Consider the following 18862-nt stretch of genomic DNA (forward strand, 5'->3'; position numbering starts at 1 on the left):
CCCGTAGGCTTCCATCAGTCACTCTAAAAAGGCACGCAGACATTCTCTTGTAAGAGCCTGAAAATTCTCACTGACCTTAGATAAATTCATAGGTTTTCTAGCTGTTCCACTGAGGGCCTGCAAGAGAAACTGGTGATACCTGGTTGGGCCTTCTGTGCCTGGCTAGGAGTTTGGATCTCACATTTTTCATGCAGTGGCAAAAAGAGTTTCCCTCACATGGGGAGTGCCTGCTGTCTGACCATCATGTCCATTGACTGCTTACTGGGCCTCTCTCTGGCAGGGCTACTGTACCTGTGTTGTGAACAGCACCTGGAGAAGTTGCTGGCAATTTCTGGAGGTGGGCTAATGCATATGGAAAACCGTTTCTATCAAGGAATCAGACCTGCTTTGTCAGAAAAAGGGATTTTGTTGATTCCAATTATACAAATCACTGGAATACAAGGGGATAGATACCCAAAAAGGGACTCAGGGGTCTTCCCCAGGTGTTGGGGCTGCTTGCCTTGAGTGTAGAATGGCTGCTGCCAAATCATCCTTCTTGGGGGGTGGGGCGGTCGAGATCCCATACCAGCCCTAGTGTATGTTGGGGTGTGGACTCAGAAAGGAGTTATGAGTATTTCTCTCTCTCCAGCCCCATGCACCTGACAGGGTGGCAGTGATAATGAAGGGTCGTAAGCTAGTTCTCCCACTCCCAGAGTCCTCCTGCAAAAAGGAATAAAGCTGAGACAGAGGGGTATGGGGAGGGGTTGGGGAAGGGCAGCCTCCACCTTAGTGGTTTTAGGACCTTGGGTCTATTTTTTTTCTGGTCCTGCCATGTTTCCTGAAATCTTGAAACAAGAACCCTTTCTGTTGCAGGAGGAAGTAAGTCTTTTGTTTATGCTGGCTTATTAGTGGCAATGTCATTCCACGCATCAATTTTAGGGATCAGATAGGGATGTCCTGGTTCCCCATAAACATAACTATGAACTCTGAGAAATAGGGGAAGGGAAAACGAGTCTTGCATGGGCAAATCAGGAACTCCTTCTGTCCAATCACCTTTAAACAAATTGCGGAGTCTCCAGGCTTTAGGGCTGAAACTACATTCTCTTTGTGAGCGCCTAGAGCAGGGGTCCTCAAACAATAGCCTGTGAGCCACATGCGGATAGCCGAGGACCTTGATCCTGTCCGCCGAGTGTTTGTGCCCCGTTTGTTTGTGTGTTTTTTTTAAACTTCAAAATAAGGTATGTGCAGGAAGCATAGGAATTTGTTCATAGTTTTATTGAAACGATAGTTCGGCCCTCCAACTGATCAGAGGGACAGTGAACTGGTCCCTGTTTAAAGAGTTTAAGGACCCCTGGCCTAGAGAAATCAGAAATCCGTAGTTCTGGGGAGAGCACTCCTGTTAAGGAGGTTTCCTTTCTAAGCAAGCCCAGACAGTGGCAATTGGATCTCGGTGCACCTCGAAATGTTGTAGCCAGTCTCCATTCCCAGAAAGAAAACTACTCCGACCGCTGGCAAGTTCAACAGAAAAAGTTTTTTTTCCTGAGCAGCCCCAGTCTAATTGTCCAAAGGTTTTTATACTTTTGCAATGTGCAGGTGTGCAAGCAGGCAGAGTAGGGAAGCAGGGTGTTGCAGTTAGTCATTCTTAGTTGAACAAAGACTGCTCTGGTCGCTCTCGCGAATCTTCTGAGCATCCATATCCTTTGGGACATTCCCTTGGGCACATCTGCACAGCCTACCTCCCCTACATCAGCTAGTTCATTTACAGTTCATAGCTACTTTATTTACTTTACATGGTGCCTTCTGTCAGCTCATAATGGCTTCACTCTTGTCAAGGCTGTTTAAGCTTTTCCCAGAGATCCTATATAGCCGCCATTGTGGCCATGGGGAAACGGGGCCTGTGACCCTGGCCAAGATGGTGCCCACCAGCCCAAACATGTGGAAGGGCACTGCCTAGGGAGCTGGTTGAATAGACCTGGGAGTTAGCCCTGCCTTGTCCTGGGAGCCAAATATTTCCCTTTTCCCCTCCATTCCCTTTCTCCTGGCTTTTCAAACAAGCTGCTTTAGCCCTATAATGCCCAGCACAACATTTTTATAGCATTTAATTGAAACTTATCTGGTACCAAACTTATAAATTATCAATGTGACAATTTGGTTACATTTCAAAAACATTGCACGTTTTATATATTTGAATGCCATATATACATATTGATAACTATGAAAGTAAAGAATAAAAATGTTTAAAATTATTTCCTGAATTTAAAACTTGAGGCGTTATAGTGTTAGTGTTCTACCAGTGTAGGTTTGTTCCTTGTTACAGGCTGGTTTTCCGTGGCCCAGGCTTAGGCCAATGGCATATGGAACCCTTCCTGTGTAACTGTTACCTTTAGGCTTTCAGTGTTGCTGCTTAAGGCACTTTTGGGGAAAGCTCTTAATACACAGTTCCACTGCCACGATGTTCCAGACAGAAATTCCAATTCCCTTAAGGTTCCCTGAGCTTCCAGATGCCCCTTCCCTTCAGAGATTTGAGAGTCTGCTCCCGCCAGCAGGCATCTTGGAGGGCCATGGGGCCATCCCAAGCAGTGGTTCTCCTAGCTTGTCTAGAATAATGGTTGGACTTAAAGTCGACCTCAGTGAGTTGTCTTTGATCCCTTACTTCTTGCTGGGGCATCTTCCTGAGGCAACAGATTCAGGGCAACAAAGGGCTCGCTCTCAAGTGGGGTTTATTGACCTTGAGGCAGCAAGCTCTACATAGCCTTCTTTTGTGCTTTCTAGATGGGACTTAGCAGCTTCATCCTCAGGAATTGCCCCCTTGCATGAATCCTGTCCAATTGGGATAGAGTTGACACAGAGGCTAGACAAACAAAAGCTGATACACTATGCAACTTTATTTGAGAAAGGAGAATGGTGGCCAGAGAATGGTACACTTTCCCTTCTAACCCTGATTCACCTGGAACAGTTTTGTAAAGTGATTGGAAAGTGGGCCGAAATGCCAGAAGTTACAGCATTTCTCCTTTTGAGGAGCAGTAGAGACCTTCATCCCCAGTGCACCCAGGAACCCCTAAGGCAGGCATCCTCAAACTGTGGCCCGTGGGGCACATGTGGCCTGACGACATTTATCCCACCCTCAGGGTGTTTTTGCTGCCTCTGCATGTCCTACTTAGTAGCCGATTCGTGCAATGTGCATAGGAATTTGTTCATAGTTTGGTTTTTTTTAACTATAGTCTGGTGCTCCAACGGTCTGAGGGACAGTGAACTGGCCCCCTGTGTAAACAGTTTGAGGACCCCTGCCCTAAGGGATCCTGGACTTAGGGGTTACTAATCTCCCAGCCCTGAAACATCCCTGAACATTCTACCCGTTGTAGGAGGCACCATGGGAATTTGGTCTCTGGGTAATTTACAAGTCTTTTATTCAATTTGAAGCCAAGAAAATTAAAAATGACTCAGACACTTACTTTCTTTTGATCCCTGTTGACTCCCGCTGTAGTATTCCAATATTACAATTTAACGCTATAACGCATGACCTTTTCATTCCATTCAATTAAATGTGTGTGTATAGATAGATAGATAGATAACTATGAAAGTAATTAATGAAAACAAAATTTGTTTGACCAAAGTTAATAATTGAGGGATAATAGGATTAAATAGAAGCATGGTTCTTATCAGTGGGTCCAAACATTAGGATCATAAATGAAACAGTGATCTCAGTGCACCCAGTAGTTCCCAAACCCTGTACCCTCATAGGGGAAATTGTGGATGCTTTTACTCCCGTGCCTATACTTAGAACGAACAAACACACATGCCTGATAATCCTAGGATTTTTTTTGTTTCCTGTGACACTCACCTAATTTCAAGGGCACTGCCACCTCACAAGCCTAGCCTTGTCTCAGTTAAACTGTTCACCCTTTTGTCCGTTTGTTTGTTTTTCCAGAAGTTCTCAAGTTACCAAGCCCTCTGAACCAAGTGTGCCACCTCTAGGACCACCATCTCCTGGACCACCTCAACATTATCCATCTTAGACCTGAATGGACAACCCCTCCCAGCAGAGTAGAAAGGGTATGGACTTCACCCTTTTGCCAGCAGGAAGTACCTAAAGATGTCGTCGCCTTGTACCCCAAAGATTTGGGTCCATATCTCTTCAGGGTGTAAATTTTAGGTAGCTAGCATAGGGACTAGGTTGTCCATGATGCATGCTCAGAGGGCCAAGCTAGCCACCCAGGAAAGAGTGGCACACCGAGCGTGCTCAGAGGTCCAGGTTTCCAGTCAGGAAGGCCAGGTACACCTGGGTGGGTGCTGCACCCACATTGACCCACCTAGGCCAAGTAAATTCAATTCAGCCACTGGGGTCCACCAGGGTTGCCTACCATACCTCCCTATCTCTCCTAAAACACAATTGGATCACAAACCTGGCTTTGGCGTGAATTCTTTCTCATGCAGAGCCAAGGACCAAGGTATATCTGTCCACAGAGAGAAAAACCTAGGAAAGCTCTTTGGAGGCGGCAGCACTGCACATGAGTGGCTATTGGATACTGTTTAGATGCATGGCTTTCTATTTGGAACTTTTTTTTGTCTCACCTGAATGGAAAGGAAGAGGTAATACTTCTGGATCACACAGTATCCATGTCCACAAATGAGCTGCTCATTCCACAGTCCTGGCAGTGCCTTTTGAAAACCCTCTGCTTTAGAATGTCACTCCTTGAAGATGGCAGTGGGAGTGGCTGGGGCCAAGTATGCTGCCTCTTACTCCCAGTTGCAGGTTTCTGGATGCTGATTGTATCTCTTACAGCATCAATTAGTGGGCTTGTTGTCTGCCTCAGGCTTTGTTCACAGAGATCCTCCAGCTAGGTGGTGGTGTGTGCGCATAAGCAGAGGCTTCCTGCCAATCCCCCATGAGTAGTAGAGCTCCCATGGTGTGGACTCCATGAAAGCCGTGCTCCAGCCAGCAGGATTACAAAGGAGGGTGGGCCGGGCAGGACAGGAGGGCCATTGCCCCTATGGAATGACCTCAGAACCCCGCCTCCCTCCCTGTCCAGCTCCTGGGACTATGGGCCCTAAGCTTCATGCCTGACTCAGGAATAGACACAGGGTGAGGCAACTCCAGTAGGTGATTTTGCTGATCTAATCCAGCCTGAGATCATCCTTGCATGTGCCCTCTGTCCAGACCTTTTTTTAAATTGTTCATGCAACACTAACCACAATGCATATATACATCGGTTGTGTAAAGCACATTTGTACATTCATTGCCCTCATTATTCTCAAAATATCCACTCTCCACCCCACCCAAGCCCCTGGCCTCAGCTCCTCATTTTTCCCCCTCCATTCGAGCTACCCTTGATAATTTACTAATTATTTTCTCATATCTTGCACTGTCTGGTGTTCCTTCACCCACTTTTCTGTTGAGGTTAAATGTAGATCCCTGTATACGGTTTCCGTTTTCCAACCTACCCTCCCTCCACCCTTCCCGAGTCTGCACTCATAACACTGGTCCTCAAGGGCTCATCCACCCTGGATTCCCCATGTTTCCTGTTCCTATCTGTCCAAGTGTACATTCTCTAGTCTAGCCTGATTTGTAAATTAGACTTGGGATCATGATAGTGGGAGAGAGGAAACATGTAGGAACTAGGGGAAAGCTGTGTTTCATCGTTATTATCTGGTACCTGTCTTGGTTTATCTCCTCCCTGACACCCTTCTGTTAGGGATGTCCAGAGGACTGTAAATGGGCTTTGTGTCTGTACCCAGCACTCCCCGCTCATTCGCAATGATAAGATTTTTTTTGTTCTGATGATGCCTGCTACCAAATCTTTTCAAAACCTCATGATCACACAAGCTGGTGTGCTTCTTCCATGTGGGCTTTGTTTCTTCTGAGCTAGATGGGCGCTTGTTTTCCTTTAAGCCTTTAAGACCTCACATGCTATATATTTGATAGCTGGGCACCATTAGCTTTCTTCACCACATTTGCTTATGTACCTGCTTTGTGTTCAGTGATCGTGTAGGGAAGGTGAGCATCATAGAATGCCAATTTAATAGAACAGTATTTTTGCAACGAGGGAGTCCTTGAGCAGTGGCCCAATGTCCATCTGCTACCTTAATACAAAACCTATAAATATAGGGACATAGATCTATTTCCCCATGCTCATATATTTAAATATGTACATGCCTTTTTTTAAACCTCTATAATTGACCCTTGCTTCCTAGCTTGCTTTTCTATTCCCTTTGATTTGCCTCTTGGGCCCACTGCCATGCTCACTTTTCATTTGTGCTTCAGTAATTCAGTAATTCCTCTTGGTTCCATTGGTTCCATTTCCCTTGATCACTCCCTACCAGGCCTCCTACATCCCCCTCACCACTGATTTGCATCACCTGTTCTTCCCTTTTCTCTGGGTTTCTTAACACCACTACCTTTCCCCACACCTCCCTCTCTCCCATGTCTCCCCAGAAGTGTTGGTCCTGTTTTCTCTCCTCCAGATTGTTCATCCAGCCTATCTTATTTAGACAGACCTGTAGATGTAATAACATACACAAAACAAGACAGAGCAAAACCAAGCACTAAAAGCAACAAAACAACCAAAATCCAATGACAATGAATGAAAACAACTCAACAAGAAAGAAGTGGCTCATCGTTAGTTCAAGGTCGGTTTGTTGGCCTTTAAGAGTGTTTTCCAGTCCAGTCTGTTGGTGTACCAAGTACTGGCCCCAAAGTCATCCTTTGGCATTCCCTGGGGACCTTGATGCTTCGTTTTCTTGCTCTTCTGCTGTACCCCCTTAGTGTTATGCCTCGGTGTGGCAGGATTAGTTCGGGCGCATTTCCCACACTGTGTCTTCAGTGTTGTCCCCTCTAAGGCTATGGGTCTTTGAGGGGTGTCTTGTCTCATCGTGGGGCTGGCCATGTGGTCTTCTATGTGGACTGGATTCTCTGAGTGGGAACATCATCCTCAAGTCCTGGTGTGCCAGGATGTGCTCCACATTCCCCTCCTCCCCCTTCATCTGCTCCATGTGCTCCGATCAGATATGTCCCTCTCTCAGAGCTGCAGATTCACTGCCACCTTCTGAAATAAAATATTTGGCATGGGAAGGTGAGTTGGGTGGGAGGATCTGCTCAGATCATTTGATGGTTCAGGATAGATTGACTGTTCGGCTGGGGACAGGTATGTGGGGCTTAGGGCTCTGGCTCCCAACACTGGTTGTGAATATGTCTTTGTTGTTAACCAGTTGTGTGCCTGTGGGTCAACACCTGTGTCTTTTTGAGTGAGTTTTCTCATCTGCAGAGTAAAGGTAATCCATTATCCAGACTCCCATGTCACCAATTGATTGAGAGGCACTAACCAGAGCCTGATTGAAATAGTGTGTACCTGTCAGGCGTGTTCTAAAAACACCTTAAAAGTCGTAAAAACACTATAAATGCCTTAAAAACCCTAAAACGTCTAAAATATTTATAAAATGCTAAGACCACACCTAAAGACTCTTTAAAACATCTTAAGACCATTAAATACATGGTAAAAGGCTTTCTAAAACACCCTAATGCGCCATAAGTCTTAAAAAAAACTCCTTACGTCCCGAAAACATAATAAATGCCCTAATATTATGCAAATGCCTTAAAACGCAAAATAAAGAACACGTGAAGCCCTAAAAACATGCTAAAAGTCTTTTAAAACCCCAAGAACATCCCTACAAAGCAACCCGAAGCACTATAAAACCCTGTAAAAGTCCAACAGCCTAATAGACATGAATTCACCATGAAAGCAAAAAATAATCCAACAAAACCCTAAAGCCCTGAAAACCAAAACCTAATCCCCCCAAACACTCTAAGGCCTTAAGAAGCACCCTAAAATTTTAACAAAACACTAAAAGCCATAAAAACACATATAAGCCTAATAAACACCCTTAAACACTAAAATCACCCTAAAAGCCTTAAAATGTCTGAAAAGCCATAATATTCCCTAAAATTCAAATAACACTCTGAAGCCACAAATAACACACTAAATGCCTCCCAAAACATGTGGAACTTCCAAATCATATCCCTAGAAGATTCCCAAACCATGAACTTCCAAAACCACATAAATGCCCTGAAGACAACATGAAAGCCCCAACAAAACATAAAATGCTGGGGAAAAACACATAAAATATTTTAAAATACCCTAAAATCTCTAAGAAACCCTGTAAGATCACTAAAAACACCCCTACCTGCTAAAAAATACCTATACACTCCAAAAAATCACCCCTAAATCCCTTAAAAACTCCCTTAAACCTTATAAAACACCCTTAAAGCCCAAACCACCCTAATGCGCAAAAAAATTAAATGACCCCAAATGACCTTAAAGCCCTAAAAATCACATGCCACAAAAAAATCCTAAATGACCCCAAAATTCCAACTCAAAGCCAGCCTACAAGTCTTTTATGAGAACAGTTTTATCTTTCTACCAAGGAGAAGTTTGTAGGTTCAACCCCTGACCTATGCCCTTACCATATGAAGTTAGTAATCAGTGGTTTTGCAATTCTTTGAAGAAAGATGAGGGTAATTTTATCAGGAGTGAATTAAACTTGTCTAGTGCCTTGAGTAGAACTGATAACTGTACTACATTGAGTCGTCTGGTCAAGGAGCATGGGATATTATCCCATTTGCTGAGGTCACTCTTGATTTCTTGTAATTTCTGTAGTTTTCCTCATATAAATCTGTTGTTTTTTTATTCAAGTATAGATATAGATATTTTCATTTACGCTTGGCTATTGTAAATGGTACTACCTGAAAATGTGTATTTCATTAATTATTATTTCTTGATCTATTTCTTCATCCTTCGAAATATTATCAGTTTGTTGTGGTAGATAAACATTAGGACTTTGCATAACTTAGAAATATTACATTTCACAGAAAAATCATATTAATTATGTCGACAGAGCTATAAAAGGAATGTTGCCCTGCATATCTTCAGATATGACAGCTGTTTCATTGAGAAATTAAGCCAGACAGACACAATGTGATGTAAATTTTGTTATTTTCATGTGGGTTCCTTCACTCTTCCAAAAAAATGAGGTTCATGAGCCCCTTGGGGAATGAGTTTGAGTTCAGATCAGATGTCTATTTATATATTTGAGTCCTGAAGCCCATTTGATGGACTGTTCTGTTGCTTCCAAAGTAGTCAGTCACTTCCCCACCAATTAGAGAATTTGTCCGAAGCAAAAGTAAAAGTGTGGCGTGCGACATTTGACTGCACACCATCTAAAATCACACTCTCATTTGGTGTTGGCAGTTTTACTTGTATTTCAATTGTAAACTACACTTCAGAGTTCAGGCTAGTGAAAATGTTTCAGTGGAAAAAATTTGCACACAACTACGTGCAGTTTGTGATTCTGTTGTTCCCAAGCAAGGCTATGAGGACAAAGATGCACAAGCATGGGGGGCACTGCAGACAATGTGTGAAAGTTTCCAGGAGCTCAGGGGTGGACAGCGGCTGCTAATTCTCCCGTGCTGGCAGTGAGCTATGTGGGAGGGCTTTGTGTGAGGTCCCTGTGGGGTCTCTGAGAAGTCTCCATAAAGGATGCTGAGAACTTCATATGAAGTCTCTCTGCGAGGCCTCTGAGTCTCTCTGGAAGTCTCCAAGGAAGTATGTGTGTGAGGTTTCTCTCTCGGGTATGTGTGAGTGTCCTTGTGAGATGTCTGCTGAATTGTGGGGGGTGGGGGGCAGGTGTTTCGCTGAGGTCTCTGCAGGTCTGAGTGGGCTTCCCTTTGTTTGACCTCACAGCACCATATAAGAGGACCTGGTGGCAGGGGAAAGGGAAGGGGCTTGGTCCATGCACCCCTTGCTGTTCTTTCAGGGTCTTCTCTCCATCTCCGTGCACTTACCTAGCACGAACGGTAGGGTTCAGCAGCGGGTAGTCCGGTGTCCAGCTCTTCACTCTCTCTAGGAACACACCCAAGCTACCTGCTACCCAAGAGGCCCCAGATCCAGGCTCTGCAGATCCAGAATCTGATTTTTTACTGCCACAGTCACTCCAGAGGCTGCCTTGGCACAATCAGGACTCCAGAAACAACATCATGCTGCTGTACCAGCAGTCTCTGGGGCCTATGTCCACTTCCCTCCTCCACCACTGGTGTCAGTCCCCACCCACCCCACACACACACTTGGTGTCCTGACTGAGGCATGGAGGTCAAGGCTCAGTGGATGTCTTCCTCGCCATCCTTTACTGTTTAGTTCAGTAAACAGTAAACCCTGGCCCACCAGGGGTGTTCTTTTAAGCACATGAGAATTTACTCTAGCGGATCAACTAATCATATTTTGGGGGGCCTTCCTGCCTTCTTCTATAATCTGGTGCCCAGGAAATAAAACCCTGTGTTAGAAGCACAGAGGAAACACTGACCACTATTGAACTGGTTTCCCTTATCAAGACAGGTGATGTCTAATCTCCGTGCACATCCTGATTTCCCAGGAGTCTCTAGGGGAAGGGAAGGCTGCTCCCAGTTGTGACTTTCTTTGCAGCACTCAGTCCTTAGAAGCCACTCTCTCCGGAGAACATTCCTAGAGCACGTGCACGCGTGTGTGTGTGTGTGTGTGCGTGTGTGTGAAGATCACCAGCCTGGGGTCATGTTTCCTGAGAACATTCCTAGAGTGTGCGCGTGAGTGTGTGTGTGAAAACCACCAGCCTGGGATCATGTTTCCTGAGAACATTCCTAGAGCGTGTGTGTGTGTGTGTGTGCGTGTGTGTGTGTGTGTGTGTGAAGACCACCAGCCTGGGGTCATGTTTGCTGAGAACATTCCTAGAGCGTGTGTGTGTGTGTGTGCGTGTGTGTGTGTGTGTGTGTGTGAAGACCACCAGCCTGGGGTCATGTTTGCTGAGAACATTCCTAGAGCATGTATGTGTGTGTGTGCGCACACGTGTGTGTGCATGTGAAGACCACCAGCCTGGGGTCATGTTTCGTGAGAACATTCCTAGAGCGCGGACGCGTGTGTGTATGCATGTGTGAAGCCCAAAAGCCTGGGGTCATGTTTCCTGAGTCCTGGCACCCTGTTATTGACTCATCCCCACTCTACCCCACCCTGGCTATCAACTCATCCTTCCCCCAGTCAGGAGATGGAAATCAAGTAAAATAACAGTTTGTCGCCCCACTAAAGATAGTATTGAGAAAGTAACCTTCCTTGCTTGAAAGCTGTGCCTTTGCTATACAACCCAGTGCTCTCTGTAGGAGATAAAGTTCTGCTGTGGGGGCAGCTAGCTAAAGCTGGGGTGAAGCACCTGGCCGATTCCCCTTTGTAAGCCTGTGTTAGCTCCGCTTGTGTCTTGCATCATTTCTGGGGATCCTCATGCTCTTTGGCCTCCTTTGCTACGTCCAACGCTTCATATTCTTCTTCACTGTATCCTTCCCTACCCTGTGTCCATGGTGCCTAACCATTAGTGGTTATTACACAGACGCTCATCCTGTACCACTCAGCCTAAGCTGTTGCTCCTTCTCCGGGTTTATATACAGAGGAAGGCATGTGAGCTGTGAACCGGATTTTCCCTTGGTGCAGTGGGTGAGCAGAGTCCCCCGCTGGCAGCCTCCCTAGCAGTTCCCACCCACATGTGTCAGACCTGGGACTTCCATCCTGGAGGTTACCCTAGGCTGGGAGAGAGGCAAAGGTAGCAAAATATGTCATTTCCCATTTTGTGACAGGTGTATTGAGGCGGAACCTCCATGCCAAACTTGGCAGCCTTCATCAAATGCACATGTGGGACTTAGACAGGCCGCCACATGTCTCATGCCTGCTTGGTACCATGAGACGCTACTTTGGTCTAAACCTCTTCTGGACCCTCGATGGAATTTCTTGGCTGGATTGCGCCTCTCAAAACCTATCAACTGCAGCCACATAACGTTGAAGACAAAGTAATGGCACCAGGGAACATTCTTCACTGTGTTGGGACCTTCTGAGGTTTTCACAGTAGGGGTGTTACCATAAATCATAAGAGGTGCAAAATGAAGAACTTGGGATGGAAGTGGGTGGGAAACACTGCTGAAAACCTCCTCCAGAGCCCTGCCCTTTGAGAAGTCAAAGCTAGCACTCAGAGAAGGAGACGCAGTATCTAACATAGTTAAAGGTATATTATGCCAACCTCGTCAATGAACTCATGTGGGGTTAATTGAAGGGCAGGGAGATCAATGGCTCTGTGAGCCTAGCCTTTCTGGTCTCTTGCTCTCTGATAGTGCCACCAGGGTGGATATGCATTTGTTAGGTCCCTAAAGCAGCTGGAAAGACTCATTTCCTGGGAGATCCCTGAGGAGAAGCCGCATGGACCTACCCTGTTGCAGCCCTGGTTTCTGCAGCAGCCTCATGGAGAACCTGCCAGCGCACGGACTACAATTTCCTCCTGCAGTCCTTGTCTCCCCGTGTGTTTTTGGATTGTGAGGAGGACTTTGTAGATTGGTGTCAGACACATGGGATACTATTGGACTGGTGGTCTTAGATTGAACTGGGTTGGGATGCTTTTCAATGTTCACTTAACCTTTATATAAAACTCATAAAATATGAGTGTATGAATTTTGTTTCTCTAGTCTACACAGACTAACACACATGACACCCCCTCTAGATCCCACCATGCAGCACAGAAGTCACAGTTTAATGTAGGAGGGGGAAAATCTCAATTTGGAACAATGAATATCATGGCTGAGAGAAGCCATTAGCCTGTGCAGAACAGGCTAAAGTGGCTGGCATGGATACTTTCCTACTAATCAGAGCAGAAGAAGCGTCTTCTAATTTGCCAGATAAGACATATTCTCAAAGACAGTGACGTGGGCAGTGGTAAGGGTAACTGGAGTAAGCCCACCTCCTCCGCCTCTGCTGCTGCAAGCTGACTGGGCACACAAACACCCTGGGGGGCAATGGCTGAGTGTGGCTTCTGACAATGAATCCCCTGAACGGACAGAAATTTGTGAATACATCCCTGATACAGGTGCTCATGGTGGGAAGGCTCTGGCAGTCAGGTATCGCCTGGTGGTGGCAGGGTCTCACACTTGCCACTCTCCTGTGTTCTACAAAGAAAGGAGCCCTGCAGCTGGAGGAACATCCATTAACTGAGGCCTGCGCTTCTTTTCGTGGACATAACGTTGACGCAAGATACTCCTGATGACAGCCTGGTGTCCCCTCTAGGACTTGGCCAACATCTGTCGTGAGCACCTGAGCCTCCGTGACCTTGTTAGGAGACACTGGTTGTCTTTGAAGGGGCCCAAGGCTGTGACCACAGGGTAATACGGGCTTTCCTTTTTGCAAAGGATCACTGTGTCCTGTAGATTTTTTGCTGGAGCAAATCCACTGGACAAAGTGCTTCCTCCATTTTTTGCTGTGGCCCTCAGCAGGAAGCTGTCCCTTCTCTGGTGGGAGCTGTGAGGACTTGATCTCAAGGCACTCAGCCAATGCCTTGTCTTGCACAGGCTGGCTTAACCCACAGACTTGGGAGATGCCTCTTCCCGCTAATCCTTTTCCATGCTCTTCTGGATTGGGCCATTTATGAGTCTCCCTCTTGTCAGTGGGAACAGCATCCTTCCTTCTCCTTGTCGAGGGGTCCTGAAGGTTGGGGCTTTTGAGCTTCTGCTGCCCCATGTAACTTGCTCTAGCCACCACGAAGCCACTTGGCCCTTGACATATTGGCTTATCCCCAGTGAACAAATGCTGGGGGCGGCAATGGACCACCTGAGAAGGCAAAACATTGGTGGCAGTGAGCACATCAGTGGTGCAGTCCTGAAGGAGCCCGTCAACAGGACAGCATGGAGAACCATCCTCTGCCTCTACCTCCACCTGGAGCTTAATCTCACTGCACACTCGTGCTGTAAGGCTTGGCTTTTCAGGAACTGGAGCACACTTTCCAGGTAGCAGGAAACTTTTACTACATCCTAGAGCCTCGAAGCACCCCCGGTCCACATCATTGGTTTGAGATTTTGCCAGCACACTGGTTTTGAAAGTGTCTCTATCGTCTAGCTCTATTGAAGAGGACTTCTTGACCACCACCAACCCTGTCTCTTTGGCTCTTGAAGATGGACATTCAGAGTTCACTTCCAATCTGGGGCCTCCTGGGGCACAACTAGCACCCTCTTTCCTTGACCCCTTGCTGGTCAGTACTGGATTTGAGGTTTGCTCTAGGCTCTCTCTCTGGACACTTTCATTCTGGAAGGTTCTGCCAAGGATACTGGGCATGAAGGCTGGAAACGGCTGCCTGAGGGCCAATGAGCATCCACTGTCATTATCAAGTGGGGGGTAGGCTGGGGTTCCCTGAACAGGCTCCTCTGTAGGGGAGCAATCAGCAAAAGGACTCTCCAGGGTAGGGCTTGATTTCTTTGGGGTCACTCTCTCTCCCCAGTCTGCCTGACAGGGTTCTCCCAGGACCTTGACAGCCTCAGTTACTAGGTTAGTTCAATACTTAGGGGTGGCTAAGCAGGTGGACTTTGGAAAGGACATTGCGTTGTCTTTTCTTGTCCTACAGAGGTTTGTGGGCTCAAGGACTTTGAGGGGCATGCACCACCTCTGCCTCATTTGGAGCCTTACGATATGCGAGTCCAGCACCTGTTGAGTGCCCGGGCTGAGAAAGGAAAGGCTTGCGTTGTGTTCAGATCTTCCAGCTCTCCCCAGGAGGCCACATTGACAACATGTGGGTGGGTCAGGGAAATAGACAAAGCGTGCGTGGTCGTCGCAAGACATGAACGGCAAACAATGCCAGGGATCTGATCCTTTCTAATCTGCTCCACCTTCCTGCACATGTGGACATTCAGGGTGTTTTCCAGTAGGATTTTATTTGGACCCCTTAGGGTGTAAGTTCCTGCGTTAATCCCCTTGTGTATCCTCAAATCACTTAACTCCTTTGAGTCGGCTCCCGGAGTTCCTTTTGGGCAGTAGTTTCCTGATCCACAGAGAGATAGATTACATTTGGATATTTTCCTCAAGTAATTCCCTTGTCCATTGACCGAGTTGTTCCTCAGCTGGACACCGGCTCTGCAGCACGCAAGCGACGGTCCAGGATGTGTGCATCTTCCTGGGGACACCGTCTTCATTACATTCTTCCCCTGCTTGTCTCCAGGTGTTGAGCAGGAGCATTCGGGCTGCTTCATATCCAGACAAGTCCCTGGCCATTTTTCCTGAGGCTGCTTTAGTGTCAGAGACTCAAGAGTCCCATTGCCGAGGGGCCCCTGCAATTGAGGGAAGTTCTCTTGGCGGTGGAGCTCCGATTGCTTCAAGCAGCCAGGAAGCTTGGGGTCTGTCTTTGGGGTCTGCACCTTCTGATTGTCCTGGGGATGAGTGGGTTTGCGAAGACAAAAAGCTTCCTGGGGTCGTGGCATCATAAAGGGTAAAGAATTCTCACTTTCCTGTTGTTTCTTTAAAAAATGGCTTTCCAGCTGTTGAAGTGAATTTGGAATGCGTGATTGGGACTTAGTGTGGACGGTAAGACAGGATTCATCACAGGGACTCTTGTGAGGAGGAGGAAAAGGTACTGCGAGTGGGCCACGGGGCTGTGGACCGGGCGGAGTCAGGACTGTAGCCGGCGGTGGGGCCTGGGCTTGGCATGCAGTTGGAAGTAAAAGTTGGAATCGGCCTTCAGTGTAGGGCAAGGAGTGACGTTGCAACAAGAGTGGGTACTCTTTAGCATGCATTTGAGCGGGTAAGGCATTAGGAATTTCATTAAATAAGACAGTGGGAAACTCTAGGGTGGATCCAGAGACCCTGAGAGCAGCTGCCAGAGACTCCCTGTGCAGAAAAGGTAGACCCCAGAAAAACTCACTGAATTTTTGTGGAAAATGCTTCTGAGGGCTGGGTATCTGCTCTGCTTTGATGCTGGCATTCCAGAAGGGCTGGGGAGGTGCAGTGATCTGCTCCCCATCGAGTGCCTTCAACATATTTAAGGCCTGCAGATGGTATTCTGATACACCCTTTCCTTTTTCTTCCCAAATATTCCATTTCTCTGCCATTGTGATTTCTATTTCCAGCAGCTTGTGGACATTGGGGTTGAGCAAGGTGGGCCTCCCTACTTCCCCCTGCCTCTTTGTGGGTCCTTCCCGAAAGGTGTCTTCTTGGGGGTGCCAGGTAGAGTGCTCTTTCAGAGACCCAAAGTATTCCAAGGAGGGAAGCTGTAAGTTCTTGGCAGCTGCCCAACACTGGGGTGGGGAGGCAGTAGGGAGGCCTGTGGGATCCTGACTTGTGATGGCTGCCATGGCAGGTGTGGAGCAGCGGTTGTGTGGAGATGGGCTCTGCCTGGGCCTTGCCAACAAGTCATTCTGAGAAGGAGTCCCTGTGGGGTGCGGGGCTGGTGAGTCCCAGAGAGTGCTTGGAGGCTGCAGGTAGGCCTTTGAATCCGGGGGTTTGGCACTGGGTGAGGGAAGAGCCAGTGGTGTGGGTGAAAGACTGTCAGGTTCACGGGAATGTGCGCAGTCTGGTGATTGACTCAAGGCGGGTAAGACATGAGAAGTTGAGATGCACATCTGGGCCCGTGGAAGGGTGGAGTTCTGAGACCTAGGTGTCCGGAATGGATGAGCCGCAGAACCGTGTGGGGCGCGCGTACCGACGTGGACTTCAGCCGTACCTCTATTTCGCCAGCTACCAGAGAGGGCTTGAGCTTTCTGTTGACCAAAGCTGCCAGTGTCAAGTGGGTTTCCCAAGTGGCTGCAGGAGACAGAAGGACCAGATTACTGCCAGGACTGAAGGGGCAAGAGACCTAGCAGGCTAGCAAGGGTCGGTGCAAGCTCAGCCCCTCCCCAAGCCTTGATGGCCTGCTCTTCCTGCCCCACCCCACTGCCTGGGACTCCTGTCATTCTCTGCCCATCCCTGAAAGTGTCCCCCAAACCAGCGCATCCCAGCTGCTCTGCAGCCCGAGGCCACACAGACACCCTGGTTGGAAGATGCACCCCGCGTTGAAGCAGGAAGGTTACTTACTTCTGCCTAAGACGCAAACGCAGGTTCTGAGCGCCATATAGTTCTTGCAGGAAGCTTCGGAAAACTGGAAATCAAGAGAACCGTTATGGTGCAGCCCTCCCAGAGGACCGAAAGGAATGTCACACGGGCTGTGCACTTAGGACGTTGGACTCTCCAGAGCTCAAGGTCAAATGATAGCTTACTCCCACGGGCAGGAGGTGCTTTGGCATTTCAAGGAGCATCGGTTTCCAATATTGTCTGTGGGGTCTCAGTGAGCAATCTGAACCTTGGCAAAGTTACACAGCTTATCGCAGTTACCCCTCAATGTTCCACCTCCAAATCCACCAGAATCTGCTCTTGACACCCCCACTGCTCCCTACTGGGTCCTACCTTGGCCAGCCTTCATCCCATCCTAGGCCCCTCCTGTACATCTGGGAAATATCTGGGTTCTGTTTCCATCCACAGTATCCTTTTGTTCAGGATTATTACCTGAGAGAGACGGGCTGTTGCCACTGGCATCCTGCAGAGGAGGGGACAGGAGAGCTTACAGAGCTTGGTTGAATGGGCAGAACCTTACCTTTCAGAGCGTCACCTTTGTCCCTTGACCTGCTGCTTCTCCTTGTCTCCACCTGAGGCTGGGGCACAAGAGAGGAAGTCAGGCTGGAATCCAATCCTGCGTCTGTTCTTTGTGACAAACTGCAGGCATTTACTGGTGATTAGAAGAATGACAATCTCCATGGAATGACTAAAGCCCAGAAACCAGCTTCTGTGTGAGACCTAGAGTGCATTTCTTCCGTCAGCCTTCCTCTGCTCACGGAGAGCACACACTCTCAGCACTCAGTGTTCTGGTGGGCAAGATTTTGATTATGGAGGCTGAAGCTCTGGGCCAGCCCTTGACCACTTCCTCCCCGGGGTCAGCCATGCTTTCTCAATTAGCCCAGACAGAAAAGGAGCCTTGGCCCAGAGACTGGAGCTCAAGGAAAGAGACTGAGGACCAGTAATGAGAGCTGCCCTTTGAAATGTCTAGTCATCTAGTCCTTAGCCACTGCGTCACTATATTGGGGATTTTTACCTATTGCCCTCTATAACAACTAGAGATGGGAGGTCTGAGATCTTCAAAGAGAAATATTTTTGAATGCTCATCTTACTGGCAAATGATTTACATATCATACGAGTCAATAGTTCAGTCGTTCAATCAGATCAAGGGCAATGGTACAATCAATGATTACCATATCCATTTTAGAACAACACCACGCCCCCCCTCCATGGTTAAATTGCCTTCAAAAGGAGTTGTGTAATCACAGTCAGGTCTAAAGCTCTCTGTCCCCTCTGGCCTCCTTCATTTTTTCGTCTTGAAATCAATCCCCCTTCACTCCCTAGCTTCCCGATGGGGAAGTTCTCCACACTGCTGATCTCACAATCCCTCCCTCTGCCATGAGATCTCTCCACCTGCAACTCTGTCAACCCTTGTGTCCATGATCATGATGCATCCACGCCTCCTGTGCTTCACAAACAGGGAAAGCCAACAGAAATAATGAAAATCAACATAAGCCGGCAAGGATAAAATGATACCAATGCAGTGAACAAAGTCCTAACAGTGAGTAAGGACGCACCAGCCCTCATCAACATTCCAAAGCCAGGGCTGATGGTCTCTTCTTTCTTGAGATTTCCCCTATCAGGAAATTAATTACGAAAGGAAAAATTTATAAAACAAGGTAAAATCAATCTCTCCTATGGCTGGGTTGAGAATTTCTTACCTTTATCCTTTTCCTGGGTGGTCGCACAGGTGGAGTATTTGGAAGGAAGGGGAGGACCAGGAAGAAGCAACCCACTCCATACAGGATGCCCAAGGTCAAAACAGTGAACCAGGTGGGATATTGGTAGGTCAGCCAGGAAGCACTTTTCAGTTCCAGCAGAAAGAGAATCTCCTCCATCTTCTGGATACAGCAGTTGCACTCAGGCAACTGAGCACTCTGAGTCCCCTCTGGCTTCAAACCCACTTGCATCACAAACCTGGGCCCACATCA

The 18862-nt window shown here is 47.5% G+C and overlaps 1 long non-coding RNA gene across 8 annotated transcripts in view; it reads left to right on the plus strand.

The window, feature by feature from the left end:
* The window catches only part of LOC142435883 (uncharacterized), a 111237-nt gene that overhangs the window by 47724 nt on the left and 44651 nt on the right, over positions 1-18862 (plus strand). For 7 of the 8 annotated variants that reach the window (XR_012781641.1, XR_012781642.1, XR_012781639.1 and 4 more), the window contains one exon: positions 3908-4032. The exons of the other annotated variant lie outside the window; for it this stretch is intronic. This is a non-coding gene — a long non-coding RNA (uncharacterized LOC142435883). The remainder of the gene's footprint in view (positions 1-3907; positions 4033-18862) is intronic. 8 annotated transcript variants of the gene reach the window in all.

Source organism: Tenrec ecaudatus, assembly GCF_050624435.1.
Source record: "Tenrec ecaudatus isolate mTenEca1 chromosome 5 unlocalized genomic scaffold, mTenEca1.hap1 SUPER_5_unloc_5, whole genome shotgun sequence".
Lineage (NCBI taxonomy): Eukaryota > Metazoa > Chordata > Mammalia > Afrosoricida > Tenrecidae > Tenrec > Tenrec ecaudatus.